Source organism: Tiliqua scincoides, chromosome 3 (assembly GCF_035046505.1).
Source record: "Tiliqua scincoides isolate rTilSci1 chromosome 3, rTilSci1.hap2, whole genome shotgun sequence".
NCBI classification, from domain to species: domain Eukaryota; kingdom Metazoa; phylum Chordata; class Lepidosauria; order Squamata; family Scincidae; genus Tiliqua; species Tiliqua scincoides.
Window position 1 is genome coordinate 107,969,639 of NC_089823.1, and position 27,072 is coordinate 107,996,710.

General features: G+C 44.2%; 1 long non-coding RNA gene across 1 annotated transcript in view; it reads right to left on the reverse strand.

Annotated features, from left to right (window-relative positions):
• Positions 1–1,051: 1,051 nt before the first annotated feature.
• The window catches only part of LOC136645463 (uncharacterized), a 34,532-nt gene continuing 8,511 nt past the window's right edge, over positions 1,052–27,072 (reverse strand). Inside the window, exons 2-4 of the long non-coding RNA XR_010794137.1 lie at positions 10,966–11,155; positions 8,604–8,663; positions 1,052–3,404 (exon numbers count right to left, since the gene is read on the reverse strand). This is a non-coding gene — a long non-coding RNA (uncharacterized lncRNA). The remainder of the gene's footprint in view (positions 3,405–8,603; positions 8,664–10,965; positions 11,156–27,072) is intronic.

The window sequence follows — 27,072 nt, forward strand, 5'->3', positions numbered from 1 at the left end:
GACCAGGCTAGCCAAAGAGGCTCCCTGTGTAGAACCCCCTCCTAGAACAGTACTAAAACTCAGGAGTCTCTATCAAAATCATTCTCACTGTAGTGCCTGCAGAGTGAGAAGACATGACAATCCATTGATGTTTCCCTTATCAGGCATACTCAAAGTACAGACATGCGCCGCTTACCAACTGTTCACTTAACAATAGACCGCATATATGAGGGTGATCAAAGCACAATAAAGATGCTCTTAATGAGGCAATCACATCTCCCATAGCCTGCGGCAAAGTGTCTGTTTACACAACAGAGAGGCTCTTAATGCAAAGAAGAGGCAATCTATTTCCAGTAGCCTGTGCAGTCAGCTAGTGTCTGGCAGGGAATGTATGTTTATGCAACAAAGGCAATAGATTGGACTGAATGTTCACTTAATGACCTGATTGCATAACAACAGGGATAAGAGAGCATATCCCCGTTGTTAAGTGGCACACACCTGTATACATAAAAGGTTTATTAAATGTCTTATAGAAGATAAGAGATAAAAACATCAAATGACAAATGTAAGAAGCATTGATTTTGGCAAGAAAGGGGTTGAGTTAACCTGCACTAATTACTGCAGTGCAATAATACAAGCAACCAGCAGGAGGCACTGCAGAATCACACAATCCCTGCCTGGATTGCTGGTTGGCTGGAGGAGGAAGAGAAAGACTACCTTCTGCTTGGGAGTTATTATTCTGCTGGAGTGATGTCATCCTGCCCTCTGATTGGAGGAGTGCCAGATGCTTGGTCACTTGTCTCCCTGTGAAACTTGATCTTTACCTTTTCCATACCTGGATGACAGCAGGTAGGAATCAGAGTCAATCAGCAGCTGAGTCCTAACCCAACATTCCTGACTTTGCAGTAGGAAATGAGATGCAAATGAAGTTTCAGCAAAGAATCTCTGAAGGTTCTGATGGGGAAAAATTCCCCAAGCCATGACACATACATGCATAATTCCACAGAGAAACAGGAAAAACTCCACAGAAAAAGGAACAGAAAGCACATAAATATAGTGATTTTATGGCACATCAAATCTCTGGGGAGTGTAAAGAACAGGGGAGGAGGAAAACAGGCCAACATATGAAGGTTGTTCAGCCATCTCTACATGTTTTTCACAAACTTTCCATCTACAGCAGTGCTTCTCAAACTTTTAGCACCAGGTCCCACTATTTAGAATGAGAATCTGTCAGGACCCACTGGAAGTGATGTCATGACCAGAAGTTACATCATCAAGCATGAAAATTTTTAACAATCCTACCCACACTTACCCAGGAGTAAGTTCAATTTACTACACAGTAGCCTGTTAAAAGTACAGATCTATAATTTTCCCCCAAATGCAGTCACATACCAGGGTAGCATCAGGTCTAATATGTTAAAAACGAAATATTGAAAATGAATGAGGACCCACCTGAACTTCACTCATGACCCACCTAGTACAACCCACAGTTTGAAAAAACACTGATCCAGGGTTCAAGATACCTTTACCTTGGATATCTTTCTAAGTGGCATCATGTGTATTGCAGTTTGGGAAAGCTTTAAGAAACTGATAACAGCTCAGGCTGCAATCCTAACCTCACTTTCCTGGGAGTAAGTCCCATTGAACACAATAGGACTTACTTCTGAGTAGACCTGGTTAGGACTGTGCCCTCAGATGTCTTTCTTGCATTGGGCATCTGTGTTTGTAGGATTAAACTAGACAGGATGAGAAATGTGTTATCACATTTTCCTATTCAAATTTTCCTGCATACTATAAATGTCCGTGTCCATCAGAAGGCTCATCTGATCAGAAGGCAGCACGTGATGTACTATCAGGGGGTGGATGGAGGCACCACGCGTGGCCCAGTTCAGGTCTTTGCTCTGGGCCCCCCAAAACATGGTGCTGGTTTGATATGATATATGTGTATCATATAGTGACTAGTGGCTCCTTGTAGATTTGTCTGTAAATGTGTCTAATCCTCTTTTCAAGTCATCCAGTCTTGAGTAATCGCCACTCAGATGTTGGGTACAAGGGAGAGAATCTTTTTCTGTAGTAGCAGTCAGACAGTGGAATGGCTGCCTTTATAGCGGAGACATGCCTAGCTGTTTTGGAATTAAGCACTGCATACCACCAGAATTCTAACTTGTCAGACTTTGAGTGTTGACAAACATTGCCTGCTTTTTTTTGTAGGGCAGTTAGGACCTATTTATGTCAACAGAACTTTTGTAGCTCAGCGGAATCTGATTTGCTTTGATGCTCCTGATTTTTTATGTGCTGCTCCTTTGGCTGTTTGTTGGAATATGTTGTTCTATGGATGCTGTTTTATTTTGGTTTGCTGCTATTTTGCAAGCTGCTTTGATGATTAGTGATAGAAAAGTGGGGCAAAACGTTTTTTGGAAATGAAAATAAATAAATGCGTGCAGGAAAAATGCAACATGTGAGCTCGCTGGCATTTCTGCACTGATTATGAGCTTTGAAGTTGAATTAGGTTGTGCTTTGCCCTGACCCTGGTCTTGCAAGGATTGAAGTGATAGGCAGAATAATTCCGCACAGCCAGCTTCCTCAGGGGTTTCAAGTCAGTGAAAAATGTTTTATTTAGCGCATGTGTTGTGCCTGAACCTGGGTAGAGAGGGAATAGAAGCACTCTGGCTAGCCACACCTAGGGGCATATCTAGGGTGTGGCACGATGGGGCATTTGCCCTGGGTACCACTTAAAGGGGTGCTGGGTGAGGACTTATGGTGGCAGTGAAGCCCTCCATCCACAGCACTCTGGGTGTTTCCCTGCCTCCCTGCAAGGGGGGGGGCACTCATAGCCCATAGTTGGGCTCACCTGCTCTACCAAGGTTTGATTTGGCTCCAAAAAGGGGCCATTCTGGCGGGGGGGGGGGTGTAACATCCAGGCACGGGTGAAATGATTACTCAGAGTGGTCACATAACCGCATCACTGCATTGCCTCACCCTGGGTGCCATTAGGCTCTGGGACGTGGCTGGCCACAACCCTGTACCAATGTGCTCTGTGGCTTCATCTCCTGCATTCATTGATTATCTGCTGAGAGAATCACTGAAACCCACATTACAGAAATCTGGCCAGTCTGCATTCAAGAAAGTGGGGAAGAAATTCTCCCTGGGTTCAGTGCGTGTTTCTGCAAATATTTTACCAGAATATATTATTCGGTTAAAATAAAATATTTTATTCTGGTAAAATAAGTCCACACCTTCATGGTGGGTGGAATCATAAGTTTTAAAGCATCTCTTTCACTGTCTTGGAGTGTGGGGAAGGGGAAGGGGCCCAGCCAACTGCCCCGTCTCCAACCTGGACACACCTCCAAAAGGTCCAGGCGCTGGATGTTGGGTCCGGGAGGCACCAAGACTCAGCCCATCCATGCAGCGAGGTGGCTGGGGACCTGTGAGGAAACAGGAGTGGGAAGCAAGAAGAAACTCCTGTTAGGCGTCAGGGGTTTGAGCGAGACAGATGAATGTTAAGCTACTCTCCAGATTACATTGCGTAAACAGAAACTGGACTACAGCCTCTGCTTCAGCTCTAATGGCGGGTAAGCAGCGTGGGACCCCAGGGAGGGAGGCGGCCCTGAGAATGGACATTACACTTCTCTTTATGCAGAATCAACAAGTGTTTCAAAAACAATGCTTGCCCTGGCACAGACATGGGAAAAAGAATTTTGAATGTGGACTCATTAAAAAAAATAGAAAAGGACGTATACTCCTTTTCCTAAGATTGTCTTCCTTCTCCACTCAAACATTTGTGCAATGATCAAGAGACTGAGTGACTTTTATCATGAAGCCTTGTATGAGCTCATGTACAGTGATGCCACTAAGCATCAGGGGAGATTAATATGCCAGACAGAAAAAATGAGATTGTGCATGCAGGGCTGGCAATTCTTCATGGTTCCTTATGTAGGTCATGAAAAAGAAACAGAAGGCTCTCTGGTTACCATGCAGTGCCCAAAGTCAGGGTCAGGCAAAGTCTGACAACTTAGAATTCTGCTCATATGCAGTGCTTCATTTTAAAAAATTAAGTATTTGGAAATGTCATTCAGACAAAATGAGTTGTGTTTTTTTTTTAAACATTAGACAAGCATAGATCCAGTTATGTAGGAGGAAATGAGAGACTGTTAACATTTATATTCTGGTAGTTAATATAGAATATATTTAAACATAATAAAGGTCAAGTTTTAGTACTCAAAGGTTCTCCTTCAGCCTTAGATTGAATTACCAATGCCTCTTGCTGCTACGAAGATGGAATTTTTGGCACTTACATAGGAGTGCAGCATGGGCTGCTGCCTGAATAAACGGCATCTTCTCAGAACAAAACCATGTAACATGTGTGATTCTGACATGCCTTCTGACTTCATTCTGACTTCATTCTGACTCAATGCCTTACATTGAGTCTTCTTTTTTAACATTTATTTAGGCTGGAAGATACCATGCAGGTCATCAAAATGACATTGTCCCTGAAAGAATGTCTTCCAATCTACATTAGATGGATCGCACAAGACAGGAGTAAAGGAGGTAGTGCTCGGAGACAGACAAAATATAGGGGAAGAAGTGGATGACTGGTGGAAAAGCAGGAAATACAAAGTCGGATGGGTTTGGGGAAAAGCTTGCAGATGAATTGTCCATTCAGGAAACCATGCCCTAACCATTAGCTCACACTGAAGGAATTTCCACAGATCATCTCAGGCAATTAGCAAGCAATCGGTTTTACAAAGATGCGCTGTCAGGCTCAGGCTCAGTTGAGAAGGTCTCATTCATGTTTTATCTGACTTATTAATTGGCAAATCTGTTGGACCGATGACGAATGGAAATAGTCTGTCAGGAATGAACAATTCGAAGAAAATGGTAGAAAAAGAAGGCCTGAGTTTCTTGAGCTGGGCGGCACCCTTCTTGTGCGTCTCTTGACGTTTTCTTCAGTGTATGCTTTGAGAGACAACCGAGAGACCAAATAAGGGGGCAGAGTGCAACTGTGGGCAAACCCCAGGCAAGCTTTCTCATCTAGGGTAGCTCTCACAGTGATGAATCTGAAACTGTGCTGTACAACCTTTAGACTTGGCCTCCTCTCTTCCAGATAAGATGTCTGCACTGCAAAAGACCCATCATTATTTTCCGGCAATTATCCCTGACAGATGACAACCCCAACTTATTTCACTTATGACCTGGACAAGATTTATTCTCACATGTGGCACATTTTGGACCTAGGGATTTAAAAGAGAAGTGGCATAGGATGTTAGCCTGAATTTTGACATAATGGTATTGGAGGACGAAGGCAATTCTCAGTGCTGCCTCCAAGAAAAAGCAGACCCTGAAATGTAGCTCTCCAGTAACGGAAACCGAGGCTATGCCCACGGAACAAGATGCAAAACCTCCTAATTGGCACAGTTGAACAGGCCTTGTTTACATGTTGAATTGCACAGATTTGAGAAACGACAGGACAGTTCAATGTCACTAACACTAGAATTATGACTCCTGCTATCAGAATGGGATAGATTATATTATGCTGGTAGCACTCATAATCTTTTTATTTATGTATTGTGTATTTATTGCATCTGTTATTCACTTTCCAGCCAGCTGAAGGCTGAAAACAAGCTCCCAAAGCAATTTAAATAATAAAAGGGTTCACTGTGTTTGGTGGAAGCATTTATGAGTGTCTAGCTGCAGGTTGGGACAGACAAAAAACCTGAGGGTGCAATCCTAACCAATTTTCCAGCACCAAGCTAAGGGCAATACAGCTCCAAGGTAAGGGAACAAACATTGCCTTATCTTGGAGAGGCCTCCATGACTGCCCCCCAACTGAAGGATGCAGCACATGCCCTACTGCCTCTCAACTACACCTACACCCCTGGTCTGAAGTAAATTTTGGACAAAAGCGCAGCCGTAAAGTGTTTAGCTTTGGCTGAATAGAGCATAGTTTTTGCACTAATGCAGCAGTTAATGTGACTCATTTTGAACACATATTTGCTTGCACAGCAAGTCTTAGGACTGGACCGTAAATTCATGTGAATTTTAATGATATGCTTAATGGTAGCTTCCTATTATTATCACAGCATCATACCATCAGCTCTTTTTATTGTTTCTTTTTTTTCTAATTCAAACTAGCTAGTAAAATCCCATCCGACGTACATTATACCGCCCTTGATCCTCTAAGCTTTTGGTAGGCAATGCAGTGTGGAAAAGAGAATGGGCAATAAATTCCAAATTTAATGCAACCCAGTGGAAGAGATAAGACAAGATGATACTGATATGTAGTAGAAGCTACTCATGAATATTGGGAGTTTTTTTTTTTTTTTTTTTTCAAAACCTGACTTGGGATATATGGGATTTGTGCTCGGTTTGGGATTGCTAAAATGTATCACCAAGAAAAACTGTAACCTATTTAAGACCACCCTTTACTCCGCTCAGCCCCATAGCCTTTACATCCATCAGAGAAATTGCAGTTGAGATCGGATTGAGCAGGTCGTTTATTTATAGATGATGATAACGACAAACAAATCTTTACTCACCGTGCCATGCAATCTCAGCAACAAATCCAAATGGCACAGTAAAAGCTTGTTCCCAGTTCAATAAATATAGCTATTGCGTGGGTGCATTGTCATTAAATGACTGGGATAACGAGAAAGCATATTCCTCTACCTTATATTATCCATCGTACTCCCGCTTATCACAGTGATACATGTCGCGTTGGATACTTGGTTCTGTACTGAAATGTCATATGCTTACCGATTCATGCAGACAGCAAACTTGATTATACGACCCGCAATCAAGTTTGTAGTACTAGGCTGCGTTTTTCTCCCCTAAATGACGGTCACCTTTTTGTCTCCTTTTGGGAGTACCAGATCCCATACATATGTACAGAGAAATAATTTGGGTACTTCTAGGGAGAAAATGGGAAAGTAGTATTCAAGGGGTGGGAGACCTCACAATCTACAATTTTGCTGCCATGATCACTGCCATGTGAGAAGTCTGGAAGCCTGTGAAATGAAGCTGTGATAAGAAAAAGAACAAAAATGACATAGTTCAAGAAAGAATTAGTTACTTCTGGTGACAAGAGTCTGCTAAACTACAGATTTTACCCACTGACAAACCTGGCATCAAAGACTATGGCCTCTTAGCATGTCAGATTGCTACCTGACAATGTAGTACATTTCAACCTATTATGCCCATATTGCAGCTGAGGCTGGGAGTGGTGGTGGCGGCTTGCTGAAGGTCACTTAGGGCCCAATCCGGTCTCCTAAGCACTGCCCTGGCAATGGCCATTGCAAATGTGCCGTAAGGCACGTCACAGCACCCAGGAGAGGAATGCTGCCAGTGGAAGGCCAGTGGCAATCAGTGCTAGGCCTCAGAACCAGTGGAACGACCACCTTGAGCCGCTAGAGATAAGTTTCCCACCAAGTAGTGGGGAGGTGTTCTAGGTCGTGGGGAGGGTGGCAAGGAGGCAGGGAGGGGGATTTCTGGGGGCAGTTCAGGCCTGCATCCCACCCTCCATTCTGGGCCTTGGAGCCCTACATGAGTCTCTGTGGTTCTGTGCCAGTTTAATAGCTGGTATAGATCTTAGCTTGGAGGCAGGCTGTGCAGCGTGGCCTTTCCCAGTTTGAAGAGACACTTGGCCAACAGTCTGAGGCTAAGAGGCAAAGAAGGAAGGCCCATAGCCAGGGAGACAGACCAGGGACAGACTGCACTTGCTCCCGGTGTGGAAGGGATTGTCACTCCCGAATTGGCCTTTTCAGCCACACTAGACGCTGTTCCAGAACCACCATTCAGAGCGCGATACCATAGTCTTTCGAGACTGAAGGTTGCCAACACTGCATAGGGACTACTTGGGCCTGCATGGGATAAGGGAACTCATGTTCCCTTAAGCCAAGGAGACCTCTGGTTGCTTCCTTGGCCCCACGGAATACAGTGGCAGCCATTCTGGTACCATAGCAGGGGCAACCGACATAGGATTGGCCTGCCTGTAAGTTCATGGCAAATGGATATTCAAACCAGAGAAGTCCAGATCAGCAGCTAAGGACTCAAACCGATCCTACTTTCCAGCACTGATGCAGCAGCAATGCACCCGGAGGTAAGGGAACAAACGTTCCCTTACCTTGAGGAGGCCTCCATGACTGCCCCCCCCACCACAAGATATAGGACATGCCCCATTGGCACGCCTGCATCAATGCTGGAAAGTTGGATAGGATTGGGCCCTTAGGGCCAATCTTATAGGTGGCGGTGCTGCTAGGTGCAGTGGAACCAAAGCAGCTACCGCTGCATCCTGCAACACCAATACAGCCACTGGAGGTCTTCTTGGGGGGAGGGGACTTTCATCATCTTCCCCGGGGAAAGCCCCAAGCCCAACAATGAGGTCTCCACCAATCCTGCCCTGCTGGATGATCCCTTTTTAATATTTTACTGCAGTGAGCATGCCGAAAGTAAGGAAAAAAAAGAAGCAAATATTCCAGGGTTTATGTGGGTCTCTTGGTGGTTTGAGACTTGGGCCATAATGAAAGATATTTGAAAGATATGAATTCAAAACAGCACACTCCTGACATTTTGAAAAGAATGCATTTCTGAGCCACTGAAATAGCCAAAAAGCTTTAATGATACATTACCTGACATAATGAATGTTTGCTCTCTGTGCTATTCCAGTTTCTTCCTAAGATGCTGATGGTCTGAATTTGAAAAAAAAGGAATAAAATTAAATATGACAGTAGGAGGAAAATGAAAATAAGACATACTCTTAAATTATATTTCCCAGAAAAAAATGAGAATAAATTGAGCAAGATTACAAAGTGAGGTAGTATTATTTATGGGTCTGCATCACTCGGCTAATAACTTATGGAAGTTTATGACTGCAAATGAAACAGAATCAGCAATTTCCTATAAATTTCTTGATTATACTTTAATAACAAAGGTATATTATTTTGGTGTGGGGGAAAAAGGCTTCAGTTTGAAGTTATGTTTGGTACAGAAGCGTTTGTGTAAGCATCTCAGAGACAATTGTTTGTGTTAACTCAATTTTATCTTCAACGTTTCTTAATTTATCTCCTTATCTATTTTTCCAAGGTGCTAAAAAGAACAATATGAAGTAAATTGTTGAGGCTCAGCTCTAAAAAATGAAGAATAGATCCAATAATTTGTAGCTGCAGTCTAGCAAGTGAATCCTTTTACCTTCCTTTTCAATGGTGGTGGAACTACAGTAGGGCAGGCAGTGTCAGCCCAATCCTATCCACACTTTCCTGGGAGTAAGCCCCCATGATTCTATTGGGACTTACTTCTGAGTAGACATGCATAGGATTCGGCTGTGTACCTCCCCAGACACAGGTACCATGGATTGTGCTGTACACTACCAGCTATGAAGATAATGATAACCTATGTAATATTTTCTTTATTTCTAGAATAATTAGATGTATTTTCAAGGTATTAGATAAAAAAAAAAAGTAGATAGCTTCCTGTGAGACTTAATGAAGGCTTGATACCTACGTTAATTCAAAAGTGTCAATTTTATTTTTGGGAGGATTGTAGTACCAAAACGAAGAGAGTGATATGTTTTGTTTATAAGCCTGTAAACTGGAGTTGTCTAAATTAACAAACAGGTTAATTTGTTAAATTAACAAATAGGTATTTAATGAAGAATTAGAACTGTCTCACCAAAAAGACAGCTGGAAAGAGTTTCACGGTCCAATTCTAACTAACTTTCCGTGCTGTGATATAGTGGCAGCGGTGTGGTCTCTGCTGTGTCCCATGGGAACTTCTCCTTAGGGTAAGGGGATGTCTCCTTGCCCTGGGGTAAGCCGCAGCAGCTGCTTGAGTCAACTTGGACCTGCACTAGCGGTATCACTGGCACAAGTCTGCTTTGATCTATGAAGGAGGATCAGGAACAGGAAGGGGCTTAGGATTTGGCGGTTGCTGCTGCTGCAGAACCCACCCCCTCCAGGGCCTGATCAGGTCATCCCCCACCATGTCACCTCTCCGTTCTGCCCTTCCCCACCACAATCCACCCTCCCACCACCCTTTCCAACCTCCTACACCATCATACCTTCCTCAACAGGTCCTCCAGGCCAACAGGATCTGCTGGCACATGTAGGAAGGTTCTGGCTTTCCTGCTGGCGAACCAGCAAAGCATCAACTAGTGCCAATGGAATAAATGCTGTGCTGGTGGGGCAGCCCAATAGTATCCAATATGAGCTAAGAATCCAAACTATTAATCTGTGGACTTGGAACAAAGCTGTGTGTAAAACCGGAGTCACAATTGCTTAGCTGCAGTGTGCTGGTGGTTTTTTGGTCAGTACAAGTCAGCTGTGCTAGAGGCCACAAACCCCCACATTCACTGAAGGCATGAAAGGGGAGTGTGTTGGGCAGTAGCACCCCCTGTTCTGGCACACCTGCTGTCCTTGCCCACTGGAAATCCCCTTGTTCAATGCCTGGCTGCAAAGGGCAGCATTAAGCATGAGGATAATTCCTCTGGGCCTGTAGAATCTCAACACATGAGGGCTTTCTCCCTGAGTGGAAAACCAAAGTGAGGTTACAAGCCTCTTTCTCCACAGAGGATGATGGAGCTGTGTGTACAAGACTTTACGTCTCCTGGAGGGAAAGCTGTGATGGAGTGAAGGACCAGCTTGAAGTAGGTTGCGCCCACCTTGGTGCTGCTCAGAACAGTTTGACAGGAATGCTTGCATGATCTCTGGGAATCATTCATCCCACCTCAAGTGAAATGGCAGATGATGCTCTATTTTGGCACCTATTTTGGTCCATGCATGTATATTTACATGTCAGCACTAGAGACCCTGAGAGGAGGCCTAGGATCTGAAGAATGACGACCTGGATGTCTGCTTATATGCATGAAACAAGGTAAACTTCTCCCAACGTTAAAGTAGAATGGTGATCGGTACCAGCAAACAGGCACTCTCCTTATTAAACACATAAGAATACACATAAGATTAGAGCATGCATGTGTTCAGTTGTGTATATTACCAGGCTGTCTGGCTCAGTTGGTAGAGCTGCCGCCTTGTATGCCTGAAGATCGAAACAACCGGAAGTACCCGAGAACTGACGACAGGCTGATATACTGATGAGCTGACCCTCGGTGGCAGAGAGGAGTTGCCGTCAAGTGGAGCGTGAGAGGCGAAGGGCCAGAGAGAGGCCAGACCGGGAAGGAATCCAGCTGGAAAGAGGAGTTCGATGAAAGACTAGAACCATTCAGTTGTAAGGTTTAGAACAGCCTGCCTATGTAAACCGCCTTGGATTAAATTCTGAGGAGAAATCTGACAACCAAAGAAAGGCGGTATATAAATACCTGTATAAATAAAATAAATAAATAAATTTCCACTCCTTTGGGGAGAAGCAGGATCACTGAAGTAAGGTGAATTATGCATACAGATGTGGATTTTTGTATGCAGTGGTAGATGTGCATCATCTACCCTAATCCCCTGACTCTAATCCCCACACTCTACCAAACATAAGGTCTTACCAGGAGAGTAACAGCCCCATCCTATCCTTTCCCCCGCTATAGCATGCAGCCATGCCAAAACTGGCTGCACTGTATGATGGGGGGACAGATCAGGAGGCTTGGCAGGGGAGAGAGAAGATATTTTCCCTTAACCCTCTGTAAACCTCCTGCTTGCCAAAGCATCCTCTTGAACCTACACCAGCTCTTTAGCTGGTGCAAGACCAAGGAGCCAATGGGAAGGGTTTGCTGACTGCTGTTAAAGGGTACAGCATCTGGCATGAGTTGCCTACGCTGGGTGCCGCCACCTCCTGCCTCTATCAAGTGCCCAATCCTCCCATCCTTCCCCTTCCCCATTCTGCCCCTCACTGACCTACTTGAGTTGGTGGGTACTCCTGCCCCCACTGTCATCTGCTGGGCCTGTGTGTTCTCTCTGGTGGTGGGCTGAAAGCACCTGGTTCCACATGCTGCCAGCAGGCCATTTACTACTGCCGTAAAGCATGTACTGCCACTAGAATGCTAGTTCTGGCAGTGGGGATAGGGGATAGAATTGGGCTGTAAACATCTGAACACATCTTGGTGGCTCGCAACTGAATGTGTGGACTGAATCAGTTGAAAAGTGCAGGTGAGAGGAAGCCTCTGCCTGTGGCATTGATTGGGCTGACTCATTGTGGCAAATGGCTGCTTGCCTTTGCACTCATCAAGTGACTTATGTGCATGTGTGAACAGGGTCTTAGTGGTTTCTAGCTGTTAAAGTCTCTCTCTCTCTATTGGCAACCTTCAGTCTCGAAAGACTATGGTATCACGCTCTGAATGGTGGTTCTGGAACAGCGTCTAGTGTGGCTAAAGAGGCCAATTCGGGAGTGACAATCCCTTCCACACCGGGAGCAAGTGCAGTCTGTCCCTGGTCTGTCTCCCTGGCTATGGGCCTTCCTTCTTTGCCTCTTTGCCTCAGTCTGTTGGGCGAGTGTCTCTTCAAACTAGGAAAGGCCATGCTGCACAGCCTGCCTCCAAGCGGGCCGCTCAGAGACCAGGGTTTCCCACCTGTTGAGGTCCACTCCTAAAGCCTTCAGATCCCTCTTGCAGATGCCCTTGTATCGCAGCTGTGGTCTACCTGTAGGGCACTTTCCTTGCACGAGTTCTCCATAGAGGAGATCCTTTGGGATTCGGCCATCATCCATTCTCACAACATGACCGAGCCAACGCAGGCGTCTCTGTTTCAGCAGTGCATACTGAACACATATTTGATTCCAGCTCATTCCAGGACTGTGTTGTTTGGAACTTTGTCCTGCCAGGTGATGCTGAGGATGCATCCGAGGCAGCGCATGTGTACTATTCAGTAATATTGGTGATTTTCCATCTCTGGCGGGGGTGGGGATAGCTATGCAAATAGTTGCAGGTGATAAATAATGAAATGAGGAACTATACTGCCAAGCACTGCTCTTCATTTGTGAACAATTATATAAATGAACACCGGCAACTTTTTAACTCCAATTAGTTCATGCCACTGCAAATGGAACACAAGTAAGGTGAAATAAATGATCGAGTTAATAGGATTGCCTAATGGCCACTAGCGTTTTTATCTGTGCTTTGGGGGCCCAATTACATCCTGATTAATCAAGAAAATTGGAAGGATTGAATGAAGTGGGGAGGGCTTTACAGGAATCAATTTGGCAAGGCCTTAAGCAGCCAGACCTGAAGGTATGCATGAGGGGAAAACCAAGAAGAAGCAAGATTTACATCTTGACCACTTCTGCGCGGATCAGGACTGCCTGGAACACTGGCCTGAGCGGGCAGGTGGAGCAGCCCCTTCCCAGAACCCTCATGTTACTTAAGATTCTTATTCCCTGCAGGGCAGGCAGAAAATGTGATGCCCAGGCCAAGGGATTTTATGCCATCACCTTTTGTAGAGGCCAGAGACATCTGCTTTATTTTATGTCATTTTGGTTGATGATTGACAGCCCAATACTAGGCAGGTCTACTTAGAAGTAAGTCCCATTAGATTCAATGGGGCTTACTCCCAGGAAAGTGTGGATAGGATTGGGCTGTTAATACATTATAAATTTATATATTTACGTATACACCCTGAATGCTAAGGCCGAAAAATGGTACCTAAGCAAATATGGACAAATGTGAATAAATAAGAATATGAATAAATAAATACTCTAATTTGAGGTCACAAGGGGAGCAGAAGAACATGACAGAACATCAGCTGATGGGATCTGGTTTCTTCTCATTATTTTTGTTTTCATTTTTTCATTTTCATTTTAAATTTAACAGACTATTTGGTGGAGTGATGACTCTCCTTTCCCCACTGTGAAGGCACAGCAATGCCTGGCAAAACAGCCGTGAATAGTGGACATTTTAATTTTACAAACGGTAACATTTGCAGGCTGATGCTATCAGAAAGATCAAGCTGTGCAAACTATGTTGACCATCAGGAATCAGAAGGTGGTTTTTATCATACTCAAACATAACACGAATTAAGTGAAACAGAAATCCACTACAGCATGAAAAACTTAAATAGCACCCTTCAGTTGCACGTGGGCTACTATCTCTTGCAGTCCAGAGTTTTGAAATGGCCCCTATTGCTAGTGGTTCTGGGACGCGGGGCCCAAGGCCCTGGTACTGCTTCACCTGTTCCAAGCAATGGGTCTAGCATATTGTTTTCTCTAGATCTCTGCCCCAGGGACTCATAGTCTCACTGAAGCTCATTAGAAGACCAGTCCTGAACAGACCAATACGAGCATTCAAAGCCAATCACGGAAACGGCTGAAGTACAAAGAGTGATGAATAGAGTGATGTGTTAGAAACAACTCATCTGGATACTTTACACAAGTACACATGCGGCAAAACAACTGAGAGCCCAATCCTATGCATGTCTACTCAGAAGTAAGCCCCATTAGAGTCAATGGGGCTCACTCCCAGGAAAGTGTGGGTAGGATTGGGCTGTAAAGCATCTCTAGTGAAATTGATTGAAAAACAATTTCTAAAAACCATTATAATGCATTTGTTTAAAACAATGAATATTCTTTTTGCTGCCTCTACAGATTACAGCAGCTTGAAGAAACAGTTCTGGCTGCTAAATAACTCGAACTGTTAAATGTAGTAGTAGAATCTTCCCCTATATGTCATACATGCATTCTTGTTATGCTGTTGCGATTGCATATCTAAGGAGAGATTGCAGACTGCGATTGCAGTCTAAGGAGAGAAAAGATGGCAGGACAGATTTAAAAAGAGAGGATAGGATCCTGGCACTGCTGGGATCACACCTCCTTGCCCCCTGCCTTTCCCCTCCCAACCATGACACGCCTCCACTGCCCATTTACCAGAATCACGGTAACCTGGTCTCCTCAGGAGCAGGGGTGTGAAGCCGCCACCACTTTGCACAAGCAGGTAGGACAGGTAGCAGCAGTCTGATCTTTGCACAATCACTGAGTCTTTTATAGAAGTTCTACTGTCATAAATCAGCCATAGGATTGGGCCATAAATGTGCTGAAGACCACTGCTTTTAAATGGCCTGATCCTATATTGGAAGGATGTGCAGGCTGTATGTCTTGACAACACAAGATCTGGGTCTAATATCAGTTGCACACGTTAGAGTCATCCACCTATATTCCAACAAGGGGAAAAAAAAAAAAAATGTCAATTTGAAGCAGTAGATGGAGTGCTGGATTTGGAATGGGAGACTTGAATTCAAATATCTGTTCAGTCATGAGGACTGAACAGGGTTCAATTACTGCCTCATATCCTACATCACAGGATTGTTGTAAAGATAAAATGGGAAAGACCCACATATGCTACTCTGGGATCCCTAGAGCAAGGACAGGACGCAAACATGATTAATAGAGATGCAACCAACTCAGATTATTGCAGGGGGGGTTACAGTTCCCTCTTATTACCACTTTGTGGCTTTGTTGTGTCATTTTTTTTTCAGAATCATTTTCAATGCCATAATAGACTGTTCCAGAATGAATTTCATTCTGTATGTGCAGTTATGGGGCTTGCAATATTGGGAAGCAAGTGGTTGTTGAGTTACTTCCATCTCCATTTCCACAACTGCATGGAAGCATTTCAAAGTTCTGAGATTCTGTTCTCTGGGGATTTATCACCTCCAAGACATGAGTGTACCCTAAGGAAGACTGATTTTATTTGTGAAAGTCATGGGCTCTAAATTTATCACTACAGTATCAGAATGAAGATGGAAACTGCTCAGGGTTGACTGCATTGCATGTTTCCTCTCCCTCCCCCAAAGTACCTTGCAATATTTTTGCTCTTCATTTTCCCAACTGGAACATCAGTCAAAGTCATAAAAAGTCTGCTGTAGCAAACTAAAATAGCTTAGGGCTATTCCAAGAACTTACAAAAAGATCACCTGAGGGCATGTGAGAAGGGTGGTGGAAATGAGAGGCCTACCGTTCTTTCGTGGTCAAGCATTTGTTCAACTTGAGTGACAGTGACAATTCTGACTGAAAAAGGAGGGGAGGGAGGAAGAGTTTTCTATAGCCACCTCCATTGACATTTGAAGAAATGGGCAAGAAAGGAAGCTTCTTTGGCGGAAAAAAGGCTTCTAGGGAACTTGAAAACCATGGCCTTCATCATCCTATTCAGAAGTCTTCCTGTCACTGGTTGAACCTCTTTCAGCCTGTCTCAGTGCAAGAGAGACAGGACTCATCTTTAATTTATAGCTCTTAGGCTTTGGAGAAGGGGAATGAAAGTGAATACGGACTTTGCTAACTTCTTGCCTTTGTACAGATTTCTATGAAACTAAAGCCTCCTCAGACATTCCAAGTCTGCATATAAGAATGCATAGAGAGCCCCCGGATCATGCCAAAGTTGCCCTACCCCTGCTAATAATGCCTGCGCTTAGCCTTGCCCCACCCTCCAGCTGTTCATCGCATGGCACAATTCCAGGGACCTTTCATACATTGTTGTACACAAATTCATAAGTGAAAGAAGAAATTTAAAAAGAAGAGAGACATCAATACATCTATATTCAGTATACAATTCCAGTGGGTTTGCTCTCATGAAAGTGTGCATAGGATTACAGCCATAGACCCTGTGCAAACATAATCCTAAATCCAAACTTGTTTTTCTTAACCACATTAAGCATTGTATCTGAGTACATAGGATTGTATTCTAAGCTCCTCTTCTGTACACTTCCATTTGTATAAGATGGAGGGTGATTTGGCCGACCTCCTGTTAGATCTACAGTGCTCTGCACCCCATACAGTCCAGATTTTTGGAGGGCACAGAGAGTTGTTGAGATGAGGAAATGATGTGTAAGTTAAATTCTTTAAAATTCCATCTATGCATGCTTCTTAGGATTCAACTCCTAAATTGTAGATATTAGTTAGTTAAAACCAGGATGTGAAACCAGTATTTGAAGCCAGAGACATGCAGCTCCGTGCCACATGCCTAATCAGCTGAGTCAGTGTTTCTCAAACTGTGGGTCGTGAGCCAATTTCAGGTGGGTCCTCATTCATTTCAATACTTTATTTTTAATATATCAGACTTGATGCTCCCATGGTATGTGACTGCATTTGGGGAAATGTTACAGACCTGTACTTTTAATAAGCTATTATGTATATTCTTTTAACAATGATAGTAGCCATCTCCTCATGGCAGGAGGAAGACTTTCCTTCTTGCAAGCTATGGTAGGAGCTCAGAAACAGGAAGTGTGTGTGACTAGTGCTTCCCACCACTGTGCAGCATGCAAAATCAGCTTTGGTTTCATGCCTTTGAAACAAAGCATCCCAAATTAAACTGGCTTGCTTCCAAGCACTCCAACTTAAGTGATTCATGGAAATTGCTGAACATCTGGACCCGCTACTCTGAATTGCAGGGTCTGTTGACAGCTGTTCATGTGCTTTGGTTCTATTCATCTCATTTTGTGGGCTCTTTCTTTGGTGAAGGCCTCCAAATCAAAGCCTGGTGATACTAATTGGATGGTTCTTGTTATGGCATTTTATTTGCCTTTGAATGTACCCAAATAAATGTTTTGCTTGCTTGGGAAAAGGTTGTTATCAAATTATGTTTCAGCTCTTTCAGTCCACTAATGATCCTTGATGTCTAACAAACATGCCTGTCATTCAACTGTTAGAAGCCTTGGGGGTGTTACTGATTCTCATTTTAGAGTTGAGACTGCTAGAACACTCTGAGCTTTTTTTTTCACATAATATTCCAAAAATCTGTATCCATCAGCTTTGCTACAGACCTGGATTTTATGTCAAAGGACTATAGCAGCAATTTTTAACCATTTTCATCTCACAGCTCACTGACAAGGCACTAAAATTGTCAAGGCACCCCATCAGGTTTTGGACAACTGACAAGACAGACCACAATGCCGACGAGGGGCTCATATCTCCAATGGCCCTAGTAACAAATTACCCTCCCCTGAACTTCCACGACACACCTTTTGACCATTTGTGACACACCACTGTGCCATGGCACACTGGTTGAAAATAGCTGGACCATAGAGTACTCCTGGGATCCAGGGTGTGACACCCCATGCCTGTATTCTGTTGTAATATAGAAGAGCTTGAGTCAGAAATGTGGGTTTCCCCACTTTGGTTAGAACCCAATCATTGTGCCTTTCATGGCAGCTACAAAAAAAAAATGGCTAATATCTCCAAACCTGAAATCACGGGGTGGGGGTGGAGATAGTGCAACCCAACAGAAGGCGAATTGGGGTAGGTTCTACAAGTGACCTCTAAAATCAATGCTTGCCCAAGCCTTCACCTCATCTGAAATACAGTGGTGCCTCGCAAGACGAAATTAATTCATTCTGTGAGTCGTTTCGTTTTGCGAAATTTTCGTCTTGCGAAGTGCGATTTAAAACAAACCCCCCCCCCCAAAAGGGAAAAAATTCATCTTGCGAAGCACGGCCATAGAAAAATTCGTCTTGCGAGTCACCAAAAAAATCACAAAACGCTTTCGTCTTGCTAGTTTTTCGTTGCGCGAGGCATTCGTCTTGCGAGGCATCACTGTATTATGCTCCCTTTCCTACCCCATCTCTCTTTTTGTGTGTGTCTATATTGGTGTGCATGCACCACTGCTCTCATTTCTTCCTCCTCCCCTCCTCCTCCTCCTCCTTCTTCTTCTCCATTGCTGTTACACACTGTCCTCTATGTCCTCCTTTTCCATCTGCTTCCCAATCTTGGTAAGTCAGCAAAACAGAAGGGTCTGGAGGAGATGCAAGGCAGTGGCCTACTGCATCCTTGCCTCCCCTCTGTATACTTCCTTAGGATCCAGGGAAGAAAGAAGCAGAAGCAGCAGAGGTGGCTGCTGGGACTGGTCTCTTGCTGCCTTCCTCTTTTGGCCTGATTGGACCAGCCTAAGAGGCAGGTGAAATGACCAGCCCAGCTTGGAGCTGGCTGCAGCTGATGAAGCAAGCCGTTGGGCTACTTGTTCTCTATCCTTCCTGGCTGGATTCGTCAAAACACATGGGCAGTCCAGCAGCAACACCACAGGGGCAGGGTGAGCATCAAGCAGAGGCAGTGGGCATGTGTGAACTATGTGGTTGGGGTGTCCTGTCTAGCCCACTACCTTAAACACTCACTTCATTGTGCCTCATGGTGAACCAGCTCTGCCCGAAACTCACAATTAGGTCTAAGACTTTGAAGAACTGCTCTGCTGGCTCAGATCAAAGGTACCTCGTTCTGTTTCCAGCAGTGTATTTTTATATTAATGTACTTTTTCAAATTTCAAAAGAAATCTGCTCTTTTATTACCCTCTCTGAGTGCAATAGTATATGGGTCAGCAACAAGAGAACTTGAGAAGCTCCATTAGAATTTCCATTATGGTGACCGGCTGAAATGAGGGCAAGGCTGAGGTACACTGAAGATGCCTCTCTCTCTCTCTCTCTCTCTCTCTCTCTCTCTCTCTCTCTCTCTCTGTACAGCAAGGAATACTAGAAATCACAGTGTGTCATGCAAGGGTGGGTGAAACTGCATCAGCTAAAATTCCCCCTTCCACATAGCTATAAAATCAGGTTGCCAGTTCTTTTTTCATACCCAAATGTATGAAAGTTTCCCTAGGAATATTGTAAATAAAATAAATGAATACCCCTCCCTCTCTCTGTGGCTAACTGGCTGGATGGAACACTGTTGGTGGTCATTTTGGGAGCACTGCTGCAAGAGGTGGCAGAGCTCTGTGGTCATCACTGGTTCCCACCACACCTGCCAGAGCAAGTAAGGCAGCAGTGGGGACATCAAGTGGGCAGGGCGGGGGTGAAGCTGGGTGGGGAGGCTGCAGGAGAGTGTCAATCTGGCAGCGATGGTGCACACCCTATCCCCTCTTCTAGCAGTCTCCCTGCCCCTTCTTCTCAGACATGCACCAGCTAGAGAGCACCAGAAAGGAACATGTTATATCCAGCTAGAGAGCTGGTGCAGGTCTGAGGAGACCCATCGTTGAACAGGAGGCTTACAGAAGAGTGAGGGGAAATAATTTATCTTTCATCTCTGAAGCCTCCCAATCCACTCCCACACTGGATATAGCATGTTCCTTTCTGGTTTGGCCACATCAATAGTGGAGAGATAAGATTGGGCCCTGAGCGAGTGAGTGTATGTACACAGATATATACTTTGAGATCCTCCCTATATCTTGGTAACTCTTGGAATTTCTGTTTGAATTATGAAAATGTAGCTGATATTCTTCAACTTCTTCATAAACTTCTTCAACCATCCTTTGCTTGGTGTGTGTGTGTGTGTGTGTGTGTGTGTGTGTGTGTGTGTGTGTGTGAGAGAGAGAGAGAGAGAGAGAGAGAGAGAGAGAGAGAGAGAGAGAGAGAGATGCCCATCACAAGCACAATTAGAAAACATTTTGCTACTTGGTACTGGTCCAAATGTTCTGTTTCCATCCATTTTTATTTTCAAATTTGTTCATCCCAGTGTGATAGACTATTACGACCAGTCTCATTTAATTAGTAATCTCCTCCGTGAGGATTCACATCCTTAGCACCCTTGTTTGGAAATCAGAGAGAACTGAATGCAATTAAACACAATTACTTTAAGCTTGCCTCACTCTAATCCAATTACTTAACATGTTTAGCCATTTAAAGCCAAATCCTGGGAGGAGATGAATGCCTGCAACTTCTGCTGAATAGTACCCTTAACTCCTATTAACATCAAGAATTCATAAAATGTCTTCAGTGGTATACAACAGCTTGCCCTGCTAATCTTGTTCTCTTTTGAGTCAATGGAAGTTGAGCTACTGATCTCATTTGTAACCTAATCTTATTCTGGCGGCTACCAGTGAATACAGTATTGCTGAGTCTGCTACCAGTGAATACACTGTAGTCGACTAAAATACTAGGTCCAGATTATAACAGTTAGAGGAATACATATGGCCAAGAATCACTTAAAAAGTGATTGACAGCATTGACTTATATGTCTGAAAAGTGAAGAAATAGCTATTTTGGGGCAGCCATAACATTTATATGGAATTGGCACATGTGAAGGCTGCCATTCAGCAGATTTTGAACATTCACTGTAGCATATGCTGATCTAAATAAATACGTGTGCCATAACTCACAATTTGTAATTGTCACATGTTTTAGTACTGAGGAATGTGGCGACTGACTACGTAGGCAGTTATTTGACAAATTTAGGTTACAATCAGAGACACGTCCACAGTCATCGGCATCATAATGCCAAACTCAGCAGGGTTCTCTAGGAATGTCATTTTAGAACACTCACTGGGGACAAAAATATATATAAATGAGGTGTCAAATTAAAGCACAAGCCATGTAGATGTGCTAAGAAACAGTAATTTTGCCAATTTCCCACAGGGGCTTGGGAAAAAAAAAAAAGAACCTATCCCAAGACAAATAAAGACAGATTGTTATCTGATAGTCTGTGAACCATCTCTAGTGACAGCAGTTCAGCTGCTGTGATGTCACTGAAGTCTAGAAAGAGCTGGGAAGGCTGGAAGATTGAAGAGGAAACTGAGGCCTGGGCTGTGCAAGTTGAAGATTAAGATAGTACAATAAGAAGATGATTGAATAAATTATGTTCTTTGCAAAGTATTGGTGGCAGTTCAATAGCGTAACTAAAGGGGATGCAAAACACTAAGTTTAAGATTTCTGGAATTTGCTGCAGCCTGGAATGGCTCCGAAAGGAGAGAGGGCCACCTGCATGCTGCAAAACTTAGTGTTTTGCACCTCCCTCGTTATGCTAATGGTTAAATCATATTTTGAATGAACCTTTTCATGAAAAACTCCCTGGAAACAGAAAACTAGCACAGTCAAAGGACTAGGCCAGACCCTTTATGCCTTGAGTGCTAACTTTCTGTCAACAGAAGAGATTTAGCATGGGGCAATTGTTCCCAAATGGTGGGTCCATGGTCCACCAGTGGGTCATGACCCAATTTTTGATGGGTTGTGAAAATTACAAGGCAAATTAGACTTTGTGCATCAAGGGTTAAACAACCTGCTTCTTGGGGGGGGGGGGCACTGCTGCCCAGTCACCATTATAGCCACAGAGGCTTGAGCGGCTGGTAAAGTGAAACTACTTTTTCAGGTGGATCCCAATGCTAAAAGGTTTGAGAATCAATGACATGGGGGAACATTTCAACATGGCTTCTTCTACTTGTAGTGTGACTTGCTGGAGTCCAGTATATCACTCCATCTCATTCTGCTGAATGTCTAGAACCAGCTTGAAGAAAGGGCTTGCAAGGAGATAAGGAGCAGGTCTGTAGGTGGTGCCAGAGTGGAGCAAGGAGGAAAGACAGGAAGCTGTCTCTCCATTTCCTGCCATTGTTGGAACCCTGACAGAAGCAGGAGAGATGAAGGCAGAGGTAAGCAGGAGAAGCACATGTAAGTTATTCATACTTATGGCTCGGTCCTGTGGGCTCACTGCAGTCTGGTGATGTAGTGTTCTTCAAAGCAGTCACAAAGCATGACTTTCAAGTGGCTACACCCTACGCAACTAGCTTCCCAAACTGCCCTGGTGAGGGGGGCAGGCTGTGGAAGAGGAGTGGGTAGAATGGGGAGAGGAGGAATGGGGTGGAGAGCAAGGCAGGGAGGGCTGTACTGATGGCATCAGTGCTGCTAATATCCTAGCTTCTTTCCTGGCCATGACTCACCTTGCCAGGTCCACTCAGACTTGTACGGGTCCACTCAGACTCGTACCAACAAAATTACTGGTGCAGGTCTGAGTGGACCCACCAGGGCAGCAGAAGCTTATCTCCAGGCAAGGGAAGAAATATATTGTTAACTAGAGAAGACCATTGGGACTGCCCGCCTACAGGTTGCAGCATGTGCTGCAGTGGTGCAGATTGGGTTGTTTAGTTACAGTAGGGATAGCTAGAAAGCCTCAATATAGATAAGGAACAGTTCTCCTTGGGCTAAATGTTTATATTTAGGATATAAGAACATAAGAAGAGCCCTGCTGGATCAGGCCAAAGGCCCATCTAGTCCAGCTTCCTGTATCTCACAGTGGCCCACCAAATGGACAAGAGCATGTGTGTGAAATGCCCCACTGTTTCTCGTTTAGAAAGTGAACTTCTGTGACAAAGCTTGCCCTCTAGCAAATGCACTTTGTCTCTTCTGTGACCCCCTCCCCCCATTTTAGGGAGTTGCCACCAGTTACAGTTCCCATTTTGAGGAGCTGCAAGTTACAGATTTGCAGTGGATTATTAGAGGGCTTAGACAATGGGAAGAGAAGAGAAGAAAGCAGCAGCCAGAAGAGATAAACTGGGGACTTAGTAAAAGACACTTGCCTTCTTCGCAAAAGAAGGGTGTGAAGTTATAAGTGAAAGGAGTTTGGTCAGGATTGTGCTTTAAATGTTTTTGTAAACCTGGTTGTGATATAAACTATCTAATGTTGATTGTGCCATCCCTTTTTAAAAAAAGCAATGAAAAAGCTGTATTAAAGAGAATGAAGTTTAAAGGAGCAAACTCACATTTTCCCTTCAATTAGTTTTTGTGAAACAAATTTTATGGGAATATTCATACCCATGTTCAGCATCATCTATACTACCACACTTTTAAAGAGAAAAAAGAATTAACTTTTCCATCTCTCCTTTTCTTCATTATCCCACCTTACGCGAACAAAGAACTAAAATCTATTCCCTGTTAAAGGCAGAAAACTGTGACTTTAAAAGCAAGCATGCTGCTGATCTAAGTCTGGAGGGCAGATTAATAGATCCATCCCCCTACAAAAGCTATTATAGGATTCCAGCCTGACAAAGAACACAAGGAGACATAAGCAAATGTGTAAACTCTGTAGTTGATCTTTCAGGGTGCATGCAGCTGTCATGGCCATCACTCACTCTTGCCCTGGTTTTACTCCACTGTAAATTAATTGATTTCAGCTGAGCTCCACCTGCAATAATCGCACTGGATTTACGCTTCCAAGAAAGGAAAACACAACCTGCTGACTCTTGTATATTTGCCATGTATATTACCGGACTCTCTCCCTGGAAAGCTTCTCTTTCCTACCGTTCTGTAGCTTGACTTATAATACCCCTTTTGCATATAAACCTGACACCTTTCACCATGTGGCCACAAGTTAGTGGCTTCTTTTGTTCATAGTCAATATACTCCCCAAAGGCCTTATTAAATTACCGCAGTCTGATGAATCTATAGTTTAGAGAGTATAGATGCAAGTTCCAGAGAAGAAAAATACCTTACCTCTTTGGAACCCTATCTGCTGCCACCTTTCACATTTGGAATAGCAATGCATGTGTAGTTACAGGAAATAATACTTCTCCTCCTCCTTCTCCCCTCTCTGATGGACAGTGGCTTTCTTCTTCTGTTTTGTTCTGCCTACCTCCATCATGGCACCAGTGTCATGGTCTCAGAGTATCATGATAATAATATGACTGTTTCTACTGCAATAAAATGCATCAAGGTTACTGTGATGGGTTTGGTGGGTCTCAATGATTGGAATCGACACAGGGAAGTTTAGCCTCTCTTCCCATAATAAGTCGCTGAGTGACCCCTTCTTTTCAATCAGTGAATAACTGCTATTCACTTATAGATCATAGCTGCTATTTACTCAAATGGGAAATAATGTATTCACAAGTCATTGTTATGGTGAGGAAAAAACCTTCCTTCTGCTCTTGACTCAGCCACCTCTGAAAGAATTCTAGTAGAGGGTGCATTAGGGGAGATGTATACTTCATTCCATCGGGGAACCTTGCCATATACAAGCTTTCTCAGTGCATCTTCACCCATAAAATGGTAGATAATATCGGATGTTTGTATATTTTATTTGTTATCTGTGATACCAATAAAGGTTTCTGATATCTGAAAATGGTAGATAAGGGAGCAGGTGTCCTACTTCAGTAGCCTTCAACATGTCTCACTTTACACCTCAACTTGCAACATGGAACCCACCTTCAAGAGGTGGGGAGGTTGAGAGAGCTGGGTAAGTGAGTGGCCAAACTCCTATGGTTCTTCTTCCTTCTCTTTTTTCTCTCTTGTTCCTGGCTACAGTTCAAGTTAGGTAGGTCTCAGTCTCCAACAAAATGTTGGCAGTAGCATTGCTGCAACTCAGCTGACTCCTGACCCTCCAGTTGAAGAACTCTGTCTTACTTAACTTTAAGTGAACATGCTATAATCTGGATCCCACAGTAACCAGCTGTCTGTAACCAGATGAAGTAGTCGATGATAGAGTTTGATGGAAAATATGGGCTTTTGTCCATTATGTTCTTAACAACACTATCAGATGTATTATCTATCCACTTACAGCACAAGCCTATACTCAGAAGTAAGTCCCATTGTGTTCAGTGAGGCTTTCTCTCAGGTAAGTGTATCTAGGATTACTGCCTCGCTGAGGTGCTTTCCCTCATTAGTTCAATGCCAGCCACTCTTATTAATCTCTTTTTCTGCCCTGTTTGCAAAACACATTTATCTTCTCTTCTTTCTTCATTAACCTCTACCAACCACTGAGAAACACAGACATAATGTTATGCTTACAGTGTCTCTCATCATAGCCTTATTTCCATACCACCTTTGCAGACATTTCTAACTGCAGAAGAGTCTGCGGGTTCACCTTGCTAACAAGAGATCATGACTTGAATGTAAGTAGTGTACTCTTGCTTGTAAATGCTCTGGCTAGACTTTTCCCCTTGCCCCCCACAAAAAAAATTCCAGCATTATTGGAAAAAAAGGCAGTCAACTAAAACTAGTGGTGTTAAAAACACTTCAGAAGACAGCTGTTCACATTCTCAGAGAAGAGAAAATGATACGGAAAATGCACTCGTTGGATCAGTAAAGAGAATTATGTGCCACTTATATAATGTAGGCAAGTAAAATACCCCAAGGTTAATTGAACCAGCCTCAGTGGGCCATGTCTGCCATAGTATTCTCCTGCTATTGTTCTTTGTTTTCAACAACTTATCTGAATAAAACTTAACTTTTCTCACCAGATTCCATTTGATTTGAAGGTATTCCAGTGACTTGCCGTGAAATGAATTGCTGGGAAGGAACTTGCTGTGTGCTGCATTTTGGGAGCTACTGGAAAGTGCAGCACCTGAACAATCATAACAGAGGCTGAGCTCTTGCTGCCCCATCTCTAGTCTGTTCCTAACAAGCAAGCATCTTTTACTATCCAGGGAGAGACTAGCACTAAGGCAGACAAGAGCTGAACCTCCCCAGTGATCATGCAACCAGTCAGAAACTGGGTGGGGCACTGGTGCAATCACAGGGAATCACACTGGGCGCTGCAGGATCACAGGGGAGACAGCTTTTGTCTGCTGCAAGCTCTAGTCTAGCGGCAGTGAGAGCTCAGCCTCCCCTGTGGTTGTGTAATCCCTCAGAAACTGAATGCTCATCGAGGAGGTTGAGGCTATTTTGCTTGGAGTATCACAGGTGAGGCTCTGCCTCCCCTGATTGCAAGTCCCTGAGGTATTCAAGGTATTACTGCTGCAGTGCTTGAGAAGATCACTCTTGCTATTTTTTCCCCAAAGACTAATAATGCTCACTTTTTTATATTGGTCTTGGCCAGGGCCTGCTCCAGATTTCAAAGGGCCTCCTTGTGCCCTTAAGTTTTGTAGAGTTTACCTTGGCAGATGGGGTGAGAGAGATGAGGCAATGACTGAGGTCTTCTAGGCACTCTGCCACCACAAGACAAAGGCCACGGGCATCTCAGGGATGGGCAATGGACCATCTGAGACCCCTAGGCTCCCTGTAGAAACCCAACAATGCTGACTGCTGATGCTGGACTGCTGGTCCAGCAATGATTACTGGAGGCATGAAGAGAGGCAAAGACTAACAGCCCAATCCTGAGCTGCGGGGCTCGCAAGGCATTCAACATGCGCTGAGCAGCCTGTGGTGGCTCCTTGGGGGAAGGGAAGGAAAGTAGCCCTGCAATGGGGCTATTTGATTCTGCAGCACTTGACGGTTTTCAGAATTAAAGAATCCTGTGTTGGGCCTCATGGTCTGATACAGGGCTCAGGATCCAGTGGAACTGAGCTCTGCCGGTCCTGCCCCTCCCACCCTGCTCCCTCCCCTGCCACGGCTCCTCCTCGCCCTATCCTTGCCCTCCCCCAACTGCCCTGCCCTGGAATGCCTCCTCCATTCCTCCACTAACCTCTCCGCCACCCAGCAGTTCGGGCAAGCGCCAGGTGGCTGAACGTGGGCCCAGCAGTGCTGACCTAGCATGGGCTCGCTCTAGGCTAGCTCCGAC